The sequence below is a fragment of the Pinus tabuliformis genome, chromosome 9 (assembly GCF_031772625.1).
Source record: "Pinus tabuliformis cultivar Carrire ecotype Pingquan chromosome 9, CPIR1, whole genome shotgun sequence".
Lineage (NCBI taxonomy): Eukaryota > Viridiplantae > Streptophyta > Pinopsida > Pinales > Pinaceae > Pinus > Pinus tabuliformis.
Window position 1 is genome coordinate 1,253,771,466 of NC_142307.1, and position 25,860 is coordinate 1,253,797,325.

Genomic DNA, 25,860 nt, shown 5'->3' on the forward strand with positions numbered 1-25,860 from the left:
TGGGGTTGCCCTGGGCCCACCATGCTCATGGCAGAAATATTTCTTAATTTGGTTGACAAAAAATTTTAAGTTTAGAAAAAAAATCTACTTCGTTAAACTAATTTAATATGAGAAATTTCAAGGAAAAAAATTTAACTGACCTTTCAATTGTAGGAATTCTTCGTTGAATATGTTGTTGATCCCAATGTAGCTACTCCACAAATTCGCTCCAAGTCTTTTAATGAACCTCAACAAACCTTGATGTAACGTGAGTAATAGTGATAATGGAATATATAGGTGAAACTATGGAGATGTTTTACCGTACGGTGAATGCGGGATTAATTAGTTTTAATAAATTTTAACATGTTAATTTTTTTATGGCAATGAATGAAAATATGATAAAGCGAACAATATGGAATTGTTTTATAGCGGGGTGCATGTGGGATTAACTTGTTTTAAAATGTATTATAAATTTTTTTAAAAACATTCAATTGTTTAGTAAATATTATATACTTTGACTACTAAAATAATTTAGATAGAAATTGTAGTTTATAATTTTAAGTTTAATTATTTATTTCATAAAAAAAATTAAGTTTACATTTTTTATTAAATTGCATAATAAAATAATGAAGTGAAATAAATCTCACAAACTTTTAGGAGGGAAATATTTTTGCGAAATTTTTTGGTTGGAAAATTTTTGGAGGGAAATATTTTCGCGAAATTTTTTGGGAGGGAAATTTTTGGAGGGAAAATTTCATTCTCTAAGTTATACAATATCTTTAGGTGACTCTTCATTTGTATCATTCAACATCTTCTATTTGAAAGGGATGGATTGTCTTGATAGTGAAGTTTCGATTTATACAACATCAACATCTTCATCGCGTAACAACTCTATTCATATGGATGAATATAGCAGGAATTCTTCCACTGTGAATAGAAAGTCAATTCTTCCACTTAGTCCTGATCCTAAGGACTATGAGAGCAACACTGATGAAAGAGGGGATGGAGAATTTCAAATAAATAAAGAGTCAAAGATTCCACTTAGTCCGAATTCGAAGGACTATGAAAGCAGTAGTGATGATGAGCTTGATGAAAAATTTCAAAAGAATGGAGTCTCACGGTGTCCACTTAGTCCTAATTCTATGGACTATGAAAGCAGCAGTGATGAAGAGCAAGATGGTGAAGTTCAAAAGAATGGAGTGTCACGGTGTCCACTCAGTCCTAATTCTAAGGATTATGAGAGTAGCAGTGATGGAGAGCGTGATAACGAATTTGAAAAGAATGGAGTGTCAAAGTGTCCACTTAGTCCTAATTCTAAGGACTGTGAGAGCAGCAATGATGATGTGCATGATGATGAATTTCAAAAGTATGGAGTGTCACGATGTCCAGTTAGTCCTAATTCTAAGGATTACGAGAGCATCTTTGATGAAGAGCGGGATGAGGAATTTTAAAAGTATGGAATGCCACGTTGTCCAGTTAGTCCTAATTCTAAGTACTATGAAAGAAACTTTGATAAAGAGTGGGATGATGAATTTCAAAAGTATGGAGTGCCACGGTGTCCATTTAGTCCTAATTCTAAGGACTATGACAATAGCAGTGATGAAGAGCGGGATGATGAATTTCAAAATAATGGAGTGTCACGATGTCCACTTAGTCCTAATTCTAAGGACTATGAGAGCAACAGCGATGAAGAGCGCGATGATGAATTTCAAAAGAATGGAGTGTCACAATGTCCTCTTAGTCCTGATTCTAAGGACTAATAGAGCAGCAGTGATGAAGGACATGATGATGCACTTAGTCCTAATTCTAATGAGTATAAAGGTAGCAGTGATGAAGGATAATATGATACACTTAGTCCTAATTCCATGCACTGTGAGAGCAACACTGAAAATGCACATGAGGAAGAATATCCAAAAAACATGAGTCAAAATTTCCATTGAGTCCAAATTCTATGGACTATGACAGTAGCATTGAAGAAGGGGAAGATGAAGAATATCCTCCAAGTCAGTATTTGAAAAGCACAGTTGATCATAGTGTGGATAACATTCCTCTTAATGATGATAAAAATCCTTATACAAATGATGGTCTAATGATGGAGATGTTGCTAAGAAATATTGTATTGAGGAGTAGGAGCAGACCTTTTTGTATCAATGCAAGATGTTCTAGTTATACACGGGGTAGAGCAGAATATCTGACGAGAAGAAGTTCTATCAGCGCACTCATTTCAAGTGAATGTTGCCAAACAGATTGCTTGAAACATATGGATTTCAAATTTGCATTAGAGAGTAGGAAGAGGTATTTGTCAATGAATAAAAGCATGCAAAATTCATATTTAGTTGGGTGCATGCAATCTACATTGTCAGGTTATGATTATCATATTAAGACTTTATTTATCTGTAGAAAAGCTTTCAAAATGTTTCATTCGATTGGGAATTTTCGTCTCTCAAGAATTCAAGAAAATTTGGAAATGGATCCCACATTTTATTCTGAAGTACGTCATAAAAGACAGTTTGGGCCATTATCAAACACTGCAATGTCATGGATGAAAGATTTCTTTTCAAAGCATGGAGAGTGTATGCCAAATAGAGAGACAATACATATTCCAGATAATTTTTCGAGACGCGAAATCTACAACTTATATAAAGAATATGTAGAAGGTGCTGAGGGACATGGCCGGTTTATTACATATCAATATTTTGTGAAGATATGGAAGAAAGAATTCAACAATGTCCATATTCCTAAGAAGACAAGGATGGGGATTTGCAGTACATGTGCTTCTCTTAAATAAGAAAGGGACAAATGTGAAGGGTCAAAAAGAGGTAGGCATTCATAACTTTAACTTTTAAGATTGTATATTCATCAAGTATGAAAACATATTTCTTAATGGCTTTCTTTTATGTTGTGTAGATTCAATTGCCAAAGAACTTCAGGAGCATCGCGAACAACAAACAAATGAACAGAAAAAGTTGTACAAGCATTGAAAGAAGTGTTATGATAATTCGAATAAATATTGGAGTTTGATAATTGATGGTATGGACGAGAAGAATTTTTTTTTACCACATTTTGTTCGCACACCTAAAAATTTACAGGAGGAAAATTTTATTCAGTATCACTTGGTTGGTTGTATGGTCTTCAATGGGAAAATGTTGCCAAAGGTGTACTTCACACCTCCAAATATTCATAATGATGCAAATTTGACCATAACCATAATTCATGATGTGCTTTCTCATTGGTCTGGTAATCTTCCTAAAGTTTTGTATCTACAATTGGACAAAACTTGCTGTGAAAACAAAAATCAGGTTGTTTTTGGATATCTAAACATGCTTGTTGAATTGAGAATTTTTCAGAAGGTAAAGGTTGGTTTCCTTCTTGTTGGGCACACTCATGACCATATTGATCAGATGTTCAGTTGTTTTTCAGTCACATTGAGGAGGAAGGAAGCTGGGAGCTTACCATCATTAATTGAATGTATTAAGAAATCATACATGCTAGAGCCTACTTTTGATGTGTTGGAAGAAACTGTTGACATGCGAAGGTTTATTATGGGATCATATGGTGAGGGGAAATGCATTGAACAACTTAATGACATTAGCTTCCAACATCAATTTCATATCAAAAAAATTGATGGGAAAACACTAATATGGGGCAAGAAGTATTCAACTACTACAGAATGGGCACCATCATCAGGTTTGCAATTTTTGAAGTTCATTCCAGATCATCCAATATTTGCATCGAAAATATTGTTATTACAATCAGTTGGTGAAGTTCATAATGCATGCAAACAAAACAAAGATATAAATTATTCTGATTGCCTAGAAGAAATTAAAAAATGTATTAGAGATACATATGAGTACTTTGACATTGCTGATTCAGTTTGGTGGGAGTAATTTTTCAATAATCAAAGTGATATCATTTCAACAAGAACAAATGAAGATATAACTTTGAAAAATCCATTTATTTGGCCACAAAATGTGTCGAATGCACATGAGGAAATAAACATTGTTGAACAGCAACAATCTCAAGGTATCATTAATTCTTCACAGGCAGAGGAAAGAGAGATGTATATTGGTTCCAGAAGATCTCGTGCACAACGTGAAGCCATGGAATACCTTTACAGAGGTTCAGTATAGGATATTAAGGAGGGTTGCATGATCGCAGTGCTAGCAGATGGAGATCTCAATGGCTATCCATTTTGGGTTGCTAAAGTTATAAAGGTATTTACAGAAAATGAGGATGTTACAAGTGTTGAAGTACATTGGTATGCCACAAATACAGACCCATTCAATGGTGTGTATAAGCCAGAGATGGTAGTTGACAAAAAAAATTATGGAAAGAGAAAAATAAAGGGCACGAATATAAATTGTCGCCACACAGACATATTGAAATTGGAGGATGTTGACATACTTGTTTATGACTTCAATTTAACAAAGAGGGGAACTCTTCGCTTCAAGATGATAGAGATTCTGAAAAGGTTGTTACCAGAAGGAACAGTATTGAGATGGGAGTCTGCTGAAACCAGTCGTAGATCTAGAAGAATTTTGAAACCTGAAATGATGGGCATGCATGTGGACTCAGATGGGGCACTAGTTGATGAAAGAGAAGAATATGGAACATCTTCATCAACATCCAGTCACTCATCTGAAGATGTGAATTCTGATGGCGTGCAAGAAAATATGAGTGATTTTGAATAATTGTTTAAGATAGTTTATCTAACTGATGTATGCATCGTCTCTTGAAATAAAATTTTTGATTTCCATATGGTGTTAAATGAGAAGTTATGAGTCATTTTTATGTTGTTAGATCATTTTACTAGCATTTTCTTTTTAAGTTTTGAAGATTGACCGTAAAAAAAAAAACATTGCTCCAGTATAATCACTTTTTCGTTTTCAAGCTATATTTTGCACGAAAATTTTGTTTTCACTGCCATTTTTAAAACATGTTCAAAATTGTCCCTAAAAAAAAACCATCATTCTAGTATACACACTTTTTGTTTTTAGCACTTTTTTTGATGTTTTTTTGGCGTTTTTGGCCAGAGTTCCCATTTTGAGTTTATAGTTCCCGTTTCAAAGTTTACATTGTTCTAATTATTTGACCCCTTTCAATGATCAAATTCATGGTATTGTGCTAGAAGCAATATCTTCTCTTTTATGGATGGATTTTCAAGCTATAATCAAATGCAAATCAAACAGAAAGATCAACACAAGAACACTTTTACATTCTAATGGGGAAAGTTTTCATATAGTAAGTTACCTTTCTGGGTTAAAAATGTTGGTGTCACTTTATAGCAGGTCATGTCCTATTTTTTTCACAACATCAAACACATTGTTGAGGTCTATTTGGAAGACCTTACAACTCAGTCCCTTTGGCGTGAGGATCATCCAACCCATCTTAGGGAGGTGTTTCTACATTGTTTATATTATAATATTTGTTTAAACTTACACAAGTGTGTATATTGCATGGTGCCTGAGAGGTTACTAGGATTTATCATATCTAAGGAGGGGATTATAGTTGATCGTTTAAAGGTCAAGGCTATCATTAATTTCCCTCCTCCATGTACTCTTAACCAACTTCAAGCATTGCAACAGAAAGTTAAATTCTTGTGTAGGTTTATTTCCAATTACTTCGAGATCACAAAAGGTTTTATGTGTCTATTGAAGAAGGGTGAACATTTTGTATGGGATGACCTGGCTTAGAGATATTTTGACAGTTTGAAACAAGCATTGCTGTTTACCCCATTATTGAACTCTCCTATTTCAATTGGGACTTTTTCTTTATCTCATGGCTTGTGAATCAACTGTTGGTATGGTTCTCATCCATGAGGATGAGATGTGCAATGAACACATCATTTATTATCTTAGCAATATTGGTCATAAGATTCCATATTGCCATATTGAGAAGTTGTATTTGGTGGTTGTATTTACTTTGAAATGATTATGACATTACATACTCTTGTGAAATACCATAATTATTTTTCACTCAAACCCCATGAAACACATCTTTGGTCAACAAATCATTAGGGGGAAATACTCAAAGTGGATTATTATCCTTCAATAGTTCGATTTAGAATTTGTTGGTTCCAAGTCTAAGAAATCATTGGCATTCACTAAGTTAATGTTTGATATACCTCAAATTGATGACAAAACCATGGTTTAGGAATCGTTACATGATCAATCATTATTTCTCATTAGCTTGTTTGATCTATAGTATGAGGATGTCTTGCTATATCTCCAAACTCAATGCTTCTGGTTTAAATTGTCTTCTGATGAGTGTCATTGTATCTAAAAATTATGTTATTATCGGTTATATCTTTATCATCGTGCAATGTTTTTGGTATTACATTGATGTATTACTGATGAGGAGGTCGAAAAAGTCTTGAATTATTGTCATCTTGGAGCATGTGGTGGTCAATTATCCAGATTAGAAACTACCAAAAAAAAATTGTGCATTGGCTATTTTTGGCCCTTGATATTTAAATATTGTATTATGACAGTCAAAGAGTGCCATCCTTGTCAAATATTCACTAAAAGTAAGTGTTCTCACACTGTTCCATTTCACTTGATGGTTTCTATTAGGCCATTTGCAAAATGGGGCATAGATTTCATGTAGTGTAAGCCAACTTTGGCCAATGAACATTGGTAAATCATCATGGTAGTGGATTGATTTATTAACTAGGTTGAGGCATGAACTTGTGTGGAACATTGTGCTCTTCTCCCTCCTCATCGAATCCTTTGCACCCAAGATGTATAGAAATTGTTTCCTGAAGATGTAATGGTGACTCACTTGGGGGTCAAATGGGTGCCACATCTACATACCAAAAAAATCATGTGTTAGTGACTATGTATCCATTAGAAGACCCGACGCGGTAGTGAGCTTTCCCGTGAGGAAAGGAGCCGAGCTTTATGATGTTAACTTAACCTATATAATACGTTTATGATCTTGATTCGCCACCTTATGCAGTAGATCCGTTCGCCTGCACGCCTTATGCAACGACGTTGAAGTAGGAGTCTTACAAAAAGGTGAGTCTTATATTGAATATTCTTATTTGGATCAGATTCTGAGTAATGGTTGTGGGTGGTCGGAGGGTCTCATCAATTATGAAAGCAATGTTATATTTCTTTTTTCCTCATTGAGTGAAACAAGAGGGAGGGGGAAGAATTAATGTATAATAAGGGGGTAAACTCTATTGTTACCAAGAGAACTATTCTAGACGTGATTTGAGGTCCTACCAGCTTCCTTTTCCTTCATATATTCCTAGTTGTTTGCTTGGTGGGAGTGGTAGTAGCGGTAGTAGCGGTGTGTGCAGAGGTATGGGAGTGGTGCTTCTGTCATCAGCTAAGATAGGATGGGTGGGATTGGGGTTGTTGTAGTTCCAAGAGAGAGTAGCTGGGAGTAATCCTTGTAGTTGAGTGGGAGGGAAGTAGTGTAGATAAATCCTTCTTCATTGCATATATAATAAGATATATCTTTCTAATATATGATATTATGCTTGCCTTATGACTTGCTACAAGGTGGGAAAAGGTGGGGGCTTTCCTTATGACTTGTAAAGCGTGCGCCCGGGGAGAATATATTGATTACTCACTGTCAGGGATAGATTCATTTAGGGATATGGATAGGCTTACTGCTAGTGTGCTTCGGGATAGATTGATTATTCCAGCTAATATAGAATAGCGAGAAAATAGCCACACTCTTTGCCATACTCTCGCCTTGCCTTATGATACATTTCCCTTCTAATTATATGTATGGGCTATTCATACCAGTTACCAGTCAGCTTGTACCACTTCCTATGTTCTCCCTTCGAAAAGAATCAAAGGCGTTGAAAAGATAAGGAGATTGATTACTCATCCCAATTGCTACTAACAGTCCTATTGCTCTACGTTCATACCAATAAGGTTGGTTGTACCAGTAAGGTTGTACCACTTCCTACCTATTTCTATCCTTTCATACCTAGAAGAAAAGGTCCAACACAGGTCGTTCATCCTAGGGCTACTTGTTCATACTAGGCTACAAGGAAAGGTTACTAAACACTCTTGCCTTATCTCTAGCTGTAGGGTAGAGGTCTCTATTAGTCCTTGTATGTCAGTGTATGTCTAGTTGAGTGGGTACCTAGCAAGCAGTAAGAAGGAAGTCATAGCCAGTGGTTGTGGTACGAAATGCTCATAATGCCACTCGATTTTTAAGGTGCAAAAGAAATCGAAGTCGGAGATGGAACTATTGCTTTAGCAGGATCCAATCTTGGTATTGGAGTTTGGTCAAGCATTTCTGGTAGGCTAGTTGATGCCCTCCCTTTCATTCCAAGCTGGTGATAGGAAGCCAATAGGGCAGGCAATAGTGGCATAGGTTGATAGGGGGAAAAAGGAAGATCACATAGAATAGCTAAGGTGCGAGTACTCAATATGGTTAGATGCTTCCCCACAGAAGAGCTCTGTTATCACCTAATAGACAGGAATTAGACTATTGGATAGAACTATTTATGAGGATGTGACTACAGTAAATAATTCATAGAGAAAACATGCACACGTTGGTAGGTTGGCTCACTGCTTTTGGTTTTTATGTTATAAATACATATCTGCTAGCACACCTTTCATTCATTCAATATCTATTTCCCCGTCTGCTCTATCTGAGATGGCTCTTCCCGCCCGCATCCTTCCAATAGCACTTCCCGTTTTTCTTTCTTTCGTGAGTGGAAGTCAAATCCCTTGGCTTATTTCGAGCCGTAGTTTGCTTTGAGCTGAGCCTATGTTTCTTTCCTTCTCAAGGAGTTTCTAGCGAAGTAGAATAGCATATAACATAAGTAGAATAAAGGCAAGAATGAATGCCAACAAGGAATTTGGAAACTCTAATAAGGAGGGCAACCGGAAGGATCTGGATGGGATAACATAAAGATGTTGGGCTCACTTTAAGATGGGAAAGGGATGGATAACGAGACAGTGCCCAACAAAATAGAACTCTCTCTGGGCCATCCTGAACCCCCAGTGGGAGGAGTAGCTATATTAGATATGTCATTATGCATGAATGACTTGCGTTGCTCAATATTGCAAAGCTCTGCCAAGGGAAAATGGAAAATATAGTAGCGAAAAAGTAGAAAACCTCCACCAAGGGATAAATGTATATCACTTGTCTGTAGTCAGACAAGGATGCATTAGCAGGCTCGACCCTAATGACCGGCAGGGGCTCGACTGTTAAGGCCGCCATCAATTTATCGCTCAACCATAAGGGAGAGGGTCGTCATCACTAGGGAGGACCCATTAGGACCTAGTATGGGGCTTAACTAAAAGGCTGCCATCGGGCTCACTATTCATATGGTGAGGGCTGCCATCACGCTTCCTATAATTGGGAAGGTAAGTAGGTGCTAATCTAAATGCATATATTATATATATCATTATGGTCTGCCGATCGATCGATTTCGCCCACTTCTTTCTTCCAGTCATGATGTTCTTTACTTTAAGGCTTGAATGGAATGATGGAATGAAATGAGATTTTTATCCCTAACATGTGTCTAAAGTGGTGATAGAATGCATGGAAACAACCTTGAAGGGGCATCAGTCATGTGGTCATCAGGCCAATAGAGAGTTGGAGGGAAACCCTTTCATCTTCCACCTTCATCACCAGCCATGCCAAGTGCAATAGAAGCCTTCACCCAGCCCCCACCCAAAACCAAAAGGTAGGGCAGTTGAAATGCATAATGACATATGCCCATAGCAGCATTGTTCGTTAAAGCGTAATGACGACAGAAACGCATAATGACATATATAAGAATCTTGATTTCGGTCACTAGAGATAGATACGAAATAAAAGCATACTCGACATAAATGCATATATTATATATGTAATTACGTGATCTCAAAATTGATCAAATCATATCTCGGTGCATGAAATTCATATGATCTGAGTTGATTGTGTTCAATGAAGAGAATGAAATGACCAAAGACGCTAAGGAAGGAGTGATGGTTGTACTTCCATTCTAGAAGTTCTACGATCTGCTATAAGGGTGCAATAGCAAAGTAAGCATAGCTATATGAGCTTATCTAGCAGCATCTCTTCCAGTCCCAAAGCTAGTTGTTTACCCAGTCCCAGTAGAAGCAACAATACCAGCTTAAGCCATTGATCCAGTAGGTTAAGCAGTCGGTTAAGCTGTTAATGGTTACGCATAGATAGAAGATCCAAAGCTAGCAGCAGTATGACTAGCAGCAACACTAGCATAAGTAGTCATTTTATGGTTTAAGGCAGTCTTGATGGTAAGTGCATGGAGATTACTAAGGCTAATAGTCTAGCTTGTACCGACAGTCTAAAGTGCATGGACAACCGGAAGGAGTCTAAAGTCCTAAGTCCATACAGCTTAAGACTAAGGCTTGTCGATAGAGGCTAGAACTCTAAGTAACTCCATGGAACTAAGTGCATGTAAGAGAGTATATTAAGGCTTCTTACCATGGAGCAGCTTAAGTCAGTCTCAAGTGCATGGACCTTACTCGTAAGACTGAAGCTAATTCAAGTAAGTAAACACCATCAACAACAGGGCATAGACTCAAGACTAAGTCTCTATTACTAGTAGTAAGGCTATAGCTTGAACTCGTAAGGCAGAAGCTCATTCAAGTAAGTACGCAAGACCTTACAATCCATGCAGCTAATGCAATGACGAAAGCTAGTGTATCTAGAGATTATTGACATGGACTAAGGCTGAGGTCAATAGCCAGTATCATTGACAGGAGGTGGACTTTGCTGTCATATAGCCAAACATAGACAGTGTTCATTGCCATGTTGTAAGTAACGCATTTGATAGCCAATCATTGGAAGCCATAGCTGCCAGACATATCTACACCCTACACGTAGGACATAGACCTCTAACCTCAATCTCTTCCTAGACATTGACCCTAGATCTCGACAGAAACATAGCCTTCGACCCTAGAACTTAGAACCTAGAACCTAGAACCTAGAACCTCTACCCGCTACCAAACACACCAACTGATAGCCACTAGTCGTTGAATAAAGGTCCTTTTCAATACCCAGTTGTCATTGCTGAGAGTAGAGTACTCGCTTTAAGGTTAGTGACACTCATAGTCAGTTCTCATTTCCAATAGCCAGTTTCCCATAAACAATCTCATTGACAGGAAGGTGGTCGCCATTGCCAGCCAGCAGGTGGTATTCATTGTCATAGGGTTTGCCAATAGCTGCTAGAAATTGCTTGAAACTCATTGTCAATAGTCGCTAGTTGATACAGGTTCATAGTCCGTGCCGCTAGTCGATACAGGCGTCAATGGTGGTACTCCATGCCAGGTGTCAATCACTATATGCCAGTACTACATCCAGGTTTCCATGCCAGGTTTCAATGCACTCAATGACAAGAGTCGAACCAAGAGTCAATGCAATCAATGCCAGGTAGGTGTCAGTGCCAGCCATAGCCCATAGGCAACAGTTTCATAACCGGTCAGCTAGAGCTCTTCTCATTGCTGCTAGAACTCTTCTAAGTGATAGAAGAAACCTATACTATGTGCATGAAACTCTAATCTGTGCTCAGTTGTATGTGCCCAGTAGTTGTTCCTACCCCATATTCCATGACCCATAGGACGTGCCTTAAGGTAAGTAACACTCATAGCCACTAGTCATTGCCTATTGTCAGAGCAGTAGCCAATCATAGTCGCTAGTCATTGAATAAAGGTCCTTGCTGAGAGAAGGTGTTACCTATATTCCCCAAATCCACAGATGAGGCTTACCCCTACGGAATCACAGTTCTTATAGAGCTTACTCCTATGGAACACAAGGGCCTATCTCAACTTGCATCTCTCACATGCATTACTTACAATGCACCTGTTTAGGATCATCGACAGACAGACACATGGGTTCATTTACGCTAGGAGGGGAGTGTCGGTCATTGCTACCAATCATAGCTGGGAGTCATAGCTGATAGCCAGTTATCATTGCCTTAAGGTAAGCGCTACTTCTAGTTGGTAGTAATTGACTTAAGGTCATTGTTGATAGCCTATCATTATAAGCCAGTCATAGCTAGCCAGGAGGTGCTCAGTGCCAAGAGTTCGTTAGACAATCTCATTGCCTTAAGGTCACCAATAAGGAGAAGGATTTGGTCACCGATAAGGAGGTCACTGATTGCCAGTCTAATCGCCAAGATCCAATGCACCAGAATAAGTAAGGACGAATAGCCAGCAAAAGCCTTTGAACCCTAAAGCCGGTAGTTGATATGCCGTTTATAAGATCTAGGTCAACAACCCCAGGGGACAACAGATAGAAATCAAGCTCAAAAAGCAGGATCAGGCATAGGCAGCTATCATAACACCTCAGGTGCAGTTAATGCCCCTTATTTCCTATGATTTCATTGGTTTTTGTTGATCAGATCGGATTGAATCAGACAAGCTAAACCCTTTAGCAGGGACTCGACCAAGAGCAGTTGAAGCTAGAGCTACTGATGTTGATAATGGAAGGGGAACTTGACGAATGCGTACATCTGTACAGGGGCCTTATCGAGTTAGCTTTGATCAGATGCACTTGATGGATATCCGCCCACATGCTATAGAGGCAGGCTCAGCTCCTGCTTGAAATGCTAATCCTTATATAAGATACTGCCATAATGTGCCAGAGTCACTCTATTCGTTCATGCCTTTTATACTTCAAACCATCCCAGTGGGTAAGGTAATGGGACCAGATATGAATCTCTGGTTCGAGTTTTGGCAAGCACTCAAACAAAAGCAAGCAAGGCAAGGACCAGAGGACCGAAGGTTCAAGTCAAGCTAAGACTGACCTTATTCACGGGCTCGAAGGTTGCCATTGATGAAATCCCTATCCATCGGACGGAGGGGAAGACTATTAAAGCATCAACCTCACAAGTCTTGCTTCAGCAAGCTTTGAGAAACTCTATTCGCTCTCATAGATGGTTGGAGCCCTGCTTCTAGAGCTTGCTTTCGATTGGCAAATACATTCTCATTGAAATGCACCACCGGCAGGCAAGCAACACCAATGGGCATGGGAGTTGGAGCATTCCTTTGTTACTCGATTCCTTCCAATAAGTAGCTATTTCTAACCATTCATGTTCCTGTTGGGAGCTACCTTCGAAAGCAATCAAGAAAGTGCTTGAACTAGTGACTGAATCTCGTGTTCGGGCATAGCTTTAAGGGCCTTTCTTCGAGGGCTTTCCTAGTCCCATGAACAGAAGTCAAATGCCTCCATTTCTCGGAATGCCTTAACTTCTAGAAGGAAAAGCGGGAACATAAGAGTGCATTCATCAGCTCACATCATATTACTACCCTAGGGGGCATATCATATCCAATTCCATCTTACTTGGCATTACCCTACCATGAGCCTCCATCATGAACACTTCGCTCGGTGGTGTCTATCCAAGTCATATCTTATGGGTGTTGACAGCGACCCTCCATGGAAACCCCGGAATGCAGAACAAAAGGCTGAAGCTTTCATCCTTGAAATGGGGTTTTCTTCAGTAAGAAATGAGATTGAATAGGTAAGTGTTTGGTGGGGATACTAACGGTAGGGTAGTTGAAGTCTGATTGTGAAGGTAGGGACTAAGATGGCAGGTAAGGTATGGATATCCTAGCAATGGTGTCTGGTGGGGAGTAAGAAAGGTAAGGATGAGGTTGTCTGATCCCATCCTAATACCTACTAATAAGAGAAGAGTTAATATCAGTACCCGACTCACTAAGTTCATTCATGAATCCAAGTGGTATAAGGCTAACATGTCTAGCTCTGAAGGTGGGCAGGTAGTAAGGAAACACAGAAGTAAGGGGGAAGGGTAAGGTTGTCTCATGCTATGCTATGCCATGCAATCCTGGGTCTATAGCTATACCTCCTAAGATTCACGAATCCAAGTGGTATAGGGAGAATAGGTCTAAGTCTATGGGTAGGTAGTTTGTCAACACTGAAGTATGTTTCATGCCATGCCATCCCGCCCGTACAAGTCTATAGCAGTACCTACCTCCTAAGCGCTTCATGAATCATCAAGTGGTATAGGGAATCCAAAGGTGGGTAGGGTAATAAGTGAGGGGTAAGGTTGGTTGATCCATCCGATGGTTATAAGTTATAAGCATTGGCTCCTAAGGGATTAATTAAGGAAGTGCTATCGAACGCAGGTGTTGTATCCAAATGCCCGTGCACCATTGGGCACTGCTCTATGTGAAGCCGGTAATTACTAAAAGGTGGGTAGATGGCTGGGTAAGTGAGTTATTCAGAGGTTTGAAAAGCAGGTGGGTTGGAGGAGGTCACAGTAAAAGTCAAGGTAGTGTAAAGGGTTCATAGGAAGAGTGCCATACCAACTAAGATTCATTCATTTAGTAAGTGTGATAAAGCATCTCCAAGCAATGCTAATGCTGCTATTTGTCTTAATTAATCAATTGTATCTGGAAGCTTGTCCCCCTGAGAAGATCAATAGTGGTACCCCTTTAAGCATTCCTGGCTAAGCACTAGGTTGAGGCATCCATAAGTAAGTCAGGTAAGTGAGGTATGAAATATAGGTTAGTTAAGAAGGTAGGTTGTTGATAGTGGTAGTAGTTAAGTAAAGGTGAATAGGCATAGGTAATACGAAAAATAAAAAGACGTACCCAAGCTGGGAACTAATAAGTAAGGTAGTATGACATCAATAAAAGAGGGCAGTTAGTGAAGACGATCCAAGGATCCAAGACTATTGGTAGCTGTTGTCCAAAATACGGTAGTCCTGTAGGCTGACCAAATGAAGGAGGTGATAGCAATCAATGTGAAAAGTGATCACCCAAACAAGCCCTTCTTTCTTTCCATCCAAAAGGTCTACCTGTCAAATCCTTTCCTTTTGCACCCACTTAAAGCGATTAGTAGGCAGGCCAATGAATGCTTCTACGTTACCAAGGAGAAAGCCTCTTTTATCAAATACTAGGATAGATATAGGAGTGGCTTTATCCCCCTTCTATTGCTTCCCCACTTCCCTCCCATACCCACCTTCTCGCATTCATGCATCCCTGCATTCTACCCATTCTGCCCACTACTGCCTACACCTCGCCCCATTATGATGATAGCCACCACTTATGAGGAAGGATGGCTCACCTAACTTAGGAAGGTTAGGAAGGATGGATCACCTGACTTAGGAAGGTTAGGAAGGATGGATGGAAAGATCAGACGGATGGAAGAACTTAACATAGAGCTATTGGATGGATGGGCATACAACTTTCACAAACTTCAATAACACTTCCTTGTAGAAGAATCTTAGTGGTAGATGTTGCTTTCATTCATAATAGAATCTAATAAAGGGATGCTGATAAAGGTGGTGCCGTTGGAACTAGATCTTCTTCCTTTTAGTTAGAGGCTTCCAGTCATTCATGAGATATATTATATATGTAATTACGCTTTCTCGAATCCAATCACTTTACTTCTATGAATGAGAAGTAAAACTTCCCTAACCTCTTCTTGCATTGTAAGGATGCGCAAGCAGGCTCGACCACTATTTACCCATCCACCCCAATCCCCGGAGGTGGAGGTTTTCGCGTCTTTCCCTCTCCCCCCCGGCCGAGCATTAAAACTATAATCATTTTGCCATTTTATTTGGGCGAAGGTTTTGAACATTGATGCTTATGGGGTGGTGGGGCATATGGTTGAGCGTTAAAGCGCATCATGACTGGAATAAAGAAATGAGAAACCATAATGACATATATAATATATGATTGGCCTCTGCACTCTCTCGATTGGAGACGGAAGGACATCCAAGAAGGCCCTCCAACTCTCTATTGGCCTGATGACATTCAGACTGGTTAGAAGCCCCTTCAAGGCTGTTTCCGTGCATTCTATCACCACTTTAGACACATGTTAGGGTGGAGCATCTCATTTCATTCATAATAGAATCTAAGAAAGGGGTGCTGATCAAGGTGGTGCCGTGTTTAGCCAGCCATTCCCAGCAATCCCTCCCAGCTAGCCTGTTCACCAGCCAACCATTGATTTCCAGCCATTGAAGTTTATATTATCTGAATAACGACAATGCAATCGATAGGGCGCATAGCGGTCCTCGTCCTAAAGGCTAGAGGACATGCTTACTTCATGACTTCATGGACAGACCATGATTAGATACTGTACGGTCCACTCCGAACTCCTATCCCTCGACCTCAAGAGCAATGCCCATCCGGTAGGCGCCTAAAGGCCCTAAGCATACACTTGACCATAGGACCTACCTTTATAATAAGTCTACCTACCTTCCTTTAGGCATGGATCAGTCGTCTACCTTTCTTTTTTCCCATATAAACTACCTCTAGGCCCAGATAAAACCACAACCCTTCTGCGCTCCACTTGATGGTGTAAGGGCGCTAGAGATAAAGTATTTACCTGTGTGCTTCTGGGGCTAAAGTTCAGAGAAGGGAAGGAATGGCTCTCATAACTCTGCCTAGAAGGAGGAAATGCATCTGCACCCACCTTCCCTCAATACAATGCACGACACACCTACCAAGAATCTCGTAGGCCTCCTAATGCCCAGGTAGGCCCACCAAAAGCATACCCAATGTGGATCGCGGACAGCATCAACTATATTAACAACTAGCGTTCGTTAAGCGGATTCTCTTTGGACTGGTTATGGACTTTGTCAATGTCTCTATGCCAACATAATATATTAATGACTTCTGCAGATAGATCAGCCCCGGGCTGCATGTACAACCTTCCCGACCAGACCATCCAGAGTCACCTAGCATAGTTATTAGCCCAGCTCAACTACGAGAACAACAATGCCTCAGCTTAGTAGCCATCCTAGGCATAGTCTCCCATAGTTCTTATCCGAACTATTACATTACGGAACTGCCTTTGGGCAATCCCAGTGTAGTCTCCATCCAACATCAATCCCAAAATCCCAGGAGCAGCCTAGTCAACAAGTAGTAGTCCCATGAAACCTGCCTATAGCACGTGAAAACTTACCATTCCGGATCTGATGTTGTAGTAAGTCCGGTATGTTAACATGTCTTGATGCAAACATCATATATGAACACGTCTATATCGTTATATAATATATTAATGCATATGCACACTATGACGAGATCTTATGCAGGCCTGGTTTCACGGATCGACAGCCTGCCTCAACTGGCCTGAACTCTGGCACCTACTTAGATATGGCACCACCGGTTCGACTAGGACCAGAACTATAGGTCTAGTATATAGGTCTAGTAGTAGTAGATTATCCCCAGCTCTAGCATGAACACCTACATGGCAATTAGATATGGCATGGCATTGGACATGACACATGGTTGTAGGGGCCTTGTAACCAATATCGAATATGAACACTAGGTATTTCTTATCCTAGGGAAAGTGAAGCGAACGTATGCATGACAACATCGTATAGTAACGAGGTTGTAGATCCAGTTGCTATGAGTCCAACTATGAGGTCTGGTTTGGATGGTTGGACCAAAAGCACCTGGTTGGAGTGGATATCCACCAACATAAACTAGTTCGAACTCATATGGCACCTACTACTCTGAGAGGTTATACATGGCTCCATGTATGTCCAGAGTCCTAGGTCCAATCAATCCCAGCTAGGTCTTATACTACGAGGACTTCAACTTCCCCATGGCCCCACAAATATTCAACACCTCCATCTTAGGCAATTATTAAGATGTTGTAGTATAGGGTTCATGCAACGACCATTAGGAGGTCTGTCTAGGAGGAGTCAATCTAGGACCAAGTAGATCTGCAATATCGTATAGTAGCAGGTAGAGATGCTAATATCGTATATTAACAATTAGATATATGACATCGTATAGTAGTAGGTCATAATAGGTAGTGAAAAAATTCTCCATGGCAACATCGTATAGTAACAAGGTTGTAGGTAGTAGGTCCGGTGGTTGTTCATGGCCAGAACGTATCCATGCCGATATCGTATATGTAGGAACTTGTAGTTATGCAAATATAACTAGTATCATGGGTTAACACGTCTATATGCAAAATAGAGTATGTTAGATTCTGCTGGCTTTCACAAGGCTTTCACTTGGATTTAGGTAGGGGCATGGCTCTTATTCAACCATGGATAGCTTATGAGGCACATTCTATCTAGTATGTTTGGGTGCAGACGTAGAGATGGAAACATCGTATAGTAGGAGCCCCAGCCTCTCCATAGTAGTCCCAGGTCCAAATAGGCATAGGTCCCTAGGCCCCTAAGAAGTCGAATTTCAGATTTCTAGGTCTTATGAAGATGAAAGTGTAAACGTATCTATGTATAGAGACCATCCACATAGGCACCACCGGTGAGATCGGACCAGGTGAATCCGCTGGGACTGGCATTCCGGCTTTCTTAACAAGGCTAGCACATTGTGAACGGATTTATCCCCATCCAAAAGGGCATGGGACGCTAAGAACTAGACTTGTAGTAGTCCGGTATGGCATCGTATATTAACATCGGATGACAAGGACCCGGAGGGCGCTTTCCTGTAATCAGGGAAGGACAGATGCGGTTCTTCAACTTGGTGGACTAAGGCTGCTAAGACTAAGGGACGACAGATCTAGGGCTGCTGCTAAGGCCCAGTCTATAGCTAGAACATGGATGGACTAGAAGTGTAAACGTCTCCATGCAAACTCGTATAGTAACTATACTCTACGGTAGTTCTGTATGCCACGGCCGGCCCCGGGTTCGGCACCTAGAGCGGGGGGAGACCCAGTTACACCAGAGTAGAGCTAGTGGGAACTAGATTCTAGGAGCTCAGGTAGAGATGCCAATATCATATATGTACACGTAGGTATGGCTGCAACGAGGTCTGCTGCAGGTTGTTAGGTTGAATAGGTCTCCCAGGGGAAAAGGATAGGAGAGAAGAGCTATTCTCTTTGCCAGGTGGTAGATATGGTTGGTTCATGGCTAGTAAGAGTCTCCATGAAAAATCTAGGTAGTTAGCTTCTAGGCTATTAACTATGAAGATCCAAGCAGGTAAGTGTAAAAATCTATAAGGAAATATCATATATTGATGCCTAGGGCTGTATGACACTCTAGGTGTAGGTCCAGGAGGAGCCTCCAGAGCATTAACTAGGCTAAGCTCATATGACACTACTTTAGGCAAATGAAACTTCTCCATGCCTACATCATATATTAACATGGTATACGCCATACCAACCAGCTCTGGCATCCACCTGGCTTCGTAATAGTTAACATGCATTATCTAGGTGACAACGTCAGAATGCCAACATCATAAGATCTGGGGTACTTGTTTGCAGTAGACTCGGTTATGGCCCAAGGGCTGCATACCCGCTTAGTTATGATGGGCCTGGGTCCTAGGGCATAATGCCTATATGTATGACCGGTTATATCGTATCATAGTAGGAGCCCAGTATATATGCGATGTGAGACGTAGAGATGATGATGGCTATATCGTCTAGGAACCTATGTGCAAACGTTTCTATGCCTTCTATGCCAGTATGGACCCATGCGCTTACCCTCCCCAACCCTCTTCGGGGTGGATTCTATGGACTTATAGACCGGCACTACTTGCCAAAATAACGTAGATATATATGGTTAGATCTCATGTTAACTAGTAGATATGCTAAAACGAAGTGTAAACGTATCGATGCAAGTATCGTATAGGAACAAGTATACAGGACGTAGATATGCGCTGGCCTGTGGGTTGTTTCTGGTAGGGCCTAGGATCATGCATGGCCAGAGGACGTCTCCATGGCAACATAGTATGTGAAAACTTCTCCATGCGATTCTAACGTCTCCATCCGAGCTCGTATAGTCAGAGGTGTAGTAGGCCCGGTTGTTCAACGTATCTAGGCTATATTGCATACCCAGGCTGTACGAGACTTCCCTAGGAGCAAGAGCTAGTTAATTAGATCCTAGGAGCAACACGTATATATGCAAAATGTAGGATGTGATATTCTGGCTTTAACAGGGCTCATCAAGTGTAATGGAGAGCTCTGGAGACCCGCCTCTGGGGCAGGGGCTTTGTCGTCTAGGAACCTATACATAGGTGCAAACTTCTCCATGCAAGCTATTATAATAATAGGGGTTTTAGTAGATCCGACTGCTATGGCAAGGTCTACTCTAGCCTTTCCTTGAAGATCTAGTCCCTCTCTGAATGGCCCTCCCTAAATGGCTCTATGTGTATTGCATATGATCCTCAAATGTGAATTAACGTCTATAATGCATCATCCATCAATTCGAGGTAGGAACATTTCCATGATTCTATAGTAGTAGAGGTAGAGGTTCGAGGTAGAGTGTATAGTTATATGATTCCATGACCACCTCCTTATCGGAGACCTCCTGTAAATGATACTGGTTATTATTGGTTGGCTACAACTACTGGGTTTTGGTCTATTGGCAATGACCCTCCCTATGGCTGAGACTCACTCACCCATACTGTAGTATTGGGCGGATGTGTAATGTTGTGAACGGGACTCTATCATGGGGGACCTATTCTCATGTTGGTAATGTGGGGGGCCATTTCCTCTCGTCCAACCCCGGCTCCTTACTCCTAAGGTGCAAATATAAGAAAGCACGCCATCATCTATTTCCTTTTCCTTGCCTCACGTGATAGCCACACTCTCTAGTGTATGGCGGGTAAACTCACTTGGTTACTTACTCACCACTTCACTTGGTGTCCTTCCTTGGTGTTTCCTTGGCGGGTTCCTCACTTGTTGAACTGGTCGTATTAGGCGGGATGGGCGGGCTCCTTACTTGGCAGACTTCCCTTTTCTAATCTGTTGGCAACCTGGTAACCTAAACCACTATCTCATATCATGGCATATGACTTCAGTCTTTTGTCATCTGGTGTTAAGGACATATCCTTTTCTCTTGGCTAGTGATTTGGTTCCTTCCTAATATCTTGGCCATTGCTCGCTGAAGGGAAGTGGTGAGTAAGGACTCCATAATCAGAGGTTGGGTGAAGGCAGTAACTAAAAGCAAATAGGCATAAGAGGTTCATAGTAAGTCCTAGTTCCTCCCCATCTCGCTCATAAAGCATTTCTTGAGCAAGTGTGTTTGAAAGCCTTGTTGTCTGTATCCCTCCCATCCAACAACTTGTCTCCTCTCTCTATTGGAAGCCGCCCCATCCGTTCAACGCTACGCTGCTGTAAGTGTGGGGCATTCCCTAAGTGGGGTAAGTAGTCAATAGAATGGGTTATTGAAGCAGGTAGGTTGGTGCATAGGTAAGTAAGTAAATATGGGTTGTTGTCAAATATAGGGGGGTTATTGGAAACACTTAAGTAAAGAGAATAGGTGGGTTGGAAATAGTAAAGGTAAAGGGAAGGGTTGTTAATAGCTATCCCTCCTAAGAGACTACTAAAGGAAAGTGTGAAGAATATCAGGGAAATGTCTATACAAAGAAACATCTGATCATAACACAGATGGGGAATATATCTAGGTATGAGGAGTGTCAGGATGTTCTCTAGGGTTGAGGTCAGAGGAGTCTTAGGGTCCAAAGGCTATTCCCAAGGGAGTCTACTATATGGAGGGTAAGTCATAGGGTCTAGGGATGGAGGATTGCAAGGTTCGTTCAGAGGAGTTTAAAGATGTTCCTGTAGTTTCCTAAGGATGCATACCAAGGGAGTAAGTATGAGCTGTATGGATGGGGTTCCCGAGGATGCATACCAAGTATGGAGGTATGAGCAGTGTCAGGAGGGTCTCAAGGAGGAGGTATGAGGGGGTGCCAAGGAAGGCTGATAATAATATTTCCAAGGAGTAGGTGGATGAGGGTCCCAAGGATGATTTTAAGGATCGAGGGTAGTGTATCCATCCAGGTCCGGTCAGTGTCAAGTCATTCCTAGTCAGTGGGAATCCGTTATTGTCCTGGTAATTGGTAACACTGCATGTATTGGTGGTTCATTTCATCGGTGCACCTCACTCAAACTACTTCCTTCCTTATTGCATTATATACATGAATATACACACAAAATAAGCTAAGCAACTTATATCATGCTAACTTTTCCCCCTTTTCAAAATCATATTTTCATTGGCCCTACCAAATCAATTCTTCCAGCTGGCTTCCAGTAAGCGTAAAATCCGTCTGTGTTTTCTTCTAGCCTGGAAAGCAAGAAAGCATAAAGGCACCTGACCTAGAAGGAAATCAATTGCATTCCCCCCGATCATAGGTAAACATCTGGAAAAGGCTATGTTGATTAATAAGAAAATCAATTGATGACCTCGTACCCCTCAAAAATAGGTTTTCACAAAGGCGAAATGTGAACTGAGAAGGTTTTCCTGAATCTGCACCAAGCGAACATTGTGTCTGCACCAAACCTGTCTGGTCCCACCCCTCAATGTCATACATTAAGGAGGCGCTCAACCTATCTAGTTTCACCCCAAAAAAGCAGAAGACCTATTTCTCAAATTACTCTTATTGTTGTTGGCTAAAGCTTCCACATGAAAATTGGTTGTCAGAGCCTGCCCTTAAGAAAGGACCCTATTTCACTAGCAAATACGGGCACTAGCCTTTAGCCTTAGTAAGTTCCATAGAGTGAAAGCCTTACTGTTTTCTGTAGAGTAAGGTTCCATAGCCTTAGTCTTCAGCAGTAAGGTTACAAGCACTTTATACTTTGAGTTAAAGCCATACAGTAAAGACTACTAGCCTTAAGGTCTTGCCATATGGACTAGCACTAAAGACTTCCAGTTGTGTCCATAAGGTACTATCCATAAGGTTAAGGTCCATCAGTAAGAAAGAGTCCTGACTTGGGCACCTTATTAGTTTTTGAGCCTTAGCTCTATATTGAGTTCAGAAGAAGTAGTATTAGTTCTTCTATTTCTCCTTTTGCCTTTAGTAGTGCTTAAGACTATCTCTAAGCTTGAATGAAGTAGTAGTATAAGTTGTTATCTCCTTCTCCTTTCTCCATTATCTAAACTCTATCTATACTCTCTGTTGAAATGCATAGCTTTAACTCTATCTTCCAGTCGCTAACGCACGCTTCTTCTCTTATCAATTCCAGGCAAGTAAGAAGGTAAGTCAAGAAGGTGATACCATAGTTTCATTTCACACTTGCTGTTCGACTCGGTCTCGCAGGAATGAATTGACCTGTCATATTTTGAGATTTCCCTCGTTCAATTGAATCTCATGCCTTATATTAGATTCTCCATAGTGGAACTGATGCGTGTGTACTTTATATCTTGTATTATCTACGCTATGCTCAATAGCTCTACGTAGCACTTGTGCTTTTTATGTAGGGACCACGTGACCCGTATCGGTAAACTCTGTAGGAACTATTGTTCCGTGTAGGTAAGCTAGGTAGGCATGTGTCCTGTATGTTCAGTCCATAGGATTGACCCAAGAGGCTCACCTATCAATACTACTGATGCCATGAGTCTTTCAACACCAACAGACTTTTTCAATGGTGGAGGTTTTGGACATTCTCCCTACGAGATAGGCCATTTTCTCTTGGCGGAGGTTTACAATATTGAGCAACTCATGAATCCAGCTCTTAAGGAAGGAATGCTCCTCATTAACCCACCTATCTCTATCAATACGTTATAGCACACTCACCAGCCTTAGGACGTCGCTGTTGAGATTGCAACAAGATGATGGAGCTTAGTGAAAAGATTCACCTTCACTAAGTGGGCCCGCAGGCAAATTATGGCGCAAGTTCTATTTTTGGATCCCAGCAGGGATGATCACAGCAGGAGTGACCACAACAGGAGTGACTACAGCAGGAGTGATCACAACAGGAGTGATCAAAGTCTATTTTTAGTTTTTAGACTGGTTGTCCAAAATAGAAAAGTCAAATATTATTTTCTCATAATAATATTTGGACTATAAACTTGATATTATTCTCTTGGAGCACTTCAGTTTGAGCTATAGATGTGGCCCATGCAGCTGTCAGAAGGAAGTACGCTTTTCTTAAGAGTCAGTTGAGTTGTTGTATGCATGACTTCAGTTAGAACTCAATCAGTTGAGTTTGGTGGAGTTGATTGTGGAGTTGATGGAGTTGTGTTCAGTTTGACTTGGTTAAACTAGTTGTAGTTAGTCTAACTGCAAATAGACTAATGATGACTTTGTTAAACTAATTATTAACTCATAATACAACTACAGAATACATCAGTTAACTTAGTTGCATGTCTGTTATAGACATTTTTGGGCACTACAGCCCCAAGCATGAAATGTCAATAAACCAAGGGCTCCTAAGTCCCTAAAAGTGTTGTTCTAACCCCTAAAGGAACAAGGTCAACAGATTACAGCTTCTCCCAGAAGTTCTCCATGAAAAACTGCTCAGAATTGGTCAAAACATGATCATTTTAGCTGCTCCACTGGCCAAGTGCATTGCATCTCACCTAAATACACTGTGTGGGTGCGTTGTATTTCAAAAATCCCTTCTATGGGGTGCGATGGGTGAGAAATGACAAATGGCAGTGTCATTCCGCAAGGTGGAGAGGCAATGGAAGCTTCTAGAAACTTCTCCTGTGACACTTGCCTCTCTGAATTCGACCAAGGATGAGTAAGAGATCATCAATCTCCAAGTGGAAGCAAGAAATATCAGAGGGAAGACACTAATCAAATCATAAGCTGACTCATCTCCATTACAGATATCTATATATGGATCCCTCATCCCAGAGATCCAGAGAATGGAATTTTGCATATTGTAAGGAATTGTTGTTGGTTTCTTGAGACAAACATCAGGTTGTTGGGTGATCTAAGCTTTGTATGAGGTGAAGAGGGGCTTCCTTGCTGAGAGGTTGATGCTGGGTCAGAAAAATTGGTTGTAACTCCTCTTGGCTCTTTCTTGTTTATCAATAAAATCTATTCAAGTTTTCCTCCATGCTCTTGTGTCATTGATATTTGTTGCATTTGTATGGTCAATTTACATATGATCCTAGATTGTTTATGATTATAGATCCATGTATTTGTATAGTGCTATGCTACTGTGATCTTACAGGTACTTTGCGAAGCTGGGCATGAAAGGGAACAAGTAGCAAAAGACTATCAAGGAAGAGAGGAATCAAATCAGGAGATTAGCGCAAGACAGAGGTTGGTCTTTTTGTTCCTCTCTATCTATAATTCATAAAGGAAAAATGAAAGTAGCTTTACTCTGTTTGTTTCTAAGGCAGCTGTCACAACTTAGTGGGATAGAGCAGTTCTATATAGACACTTTTCCTTGTAACAAAATGGCGACTCAACTGGGGACATGTTAGTTTGTTTGTTTATCATTCTTTGTTGTCTATTTCATAAACTTACAGGTAGCATTCGAACTGCATTTGCCATAGAAAATGCAAAGTAGATAAATGCTACTTCATTCGATCTATGGGATATGTTTATGATTTAAACAACTGATTCACAAACTCTCTGATTGCCATTGTGATAGCTCTTAGATCCTCCTTAGATCTACCCCTGATTGTTGCATTATTGATTACCTTTTGCTCGTCCAAAACCCATGAACTGACTGCAAACTGTGACCCGGAACCCAAACAGAGTCTCGTTTCTGGCCTAGCGCAGGTATTTTTCAGAGAATCTGAACTTCAGCACACTTCCCGAGTGGAGAAGGTGCGTTGCATTTCAAATTCTCTGTGTTACAGGTGCGCTGATCAGACTAGGCTCTGTGCAGTTTTGGTTTCTGTGATTCATTCTTTCCAGTTCTATTCCTGAATTTTGCTGCCTGTGATCAGTATATGTCTGTTTGAAACCCCTTTTCCTTGTTGTTATTCCACCTCCTTTGTACAAAAGAACTGTAAATGTTTTTGTGTGTTTGTTGAGTCATTTTCAGTTCTCCTTTACAAAAGTAGCGTAATCGTACTGTCGTCCTTTGATTTGAAACTGTCGCAAGTGTCGATTTCGATCATAGGAAAGAGTTTGATTGCTGTTGATGGTCGATTATCCTGTTACTATTGTTTTTGGTCTGAATTTGCAATTTTTCTAGTGTCGAAAACAAATATTCATTTCAAAATCGTAAGGTGTTGTGATTGTCTCCATTTTTTATTTCGAAAAGAAACTTGTTGATATTTGTCGCTTGAAAAGAAATTCAGATTTG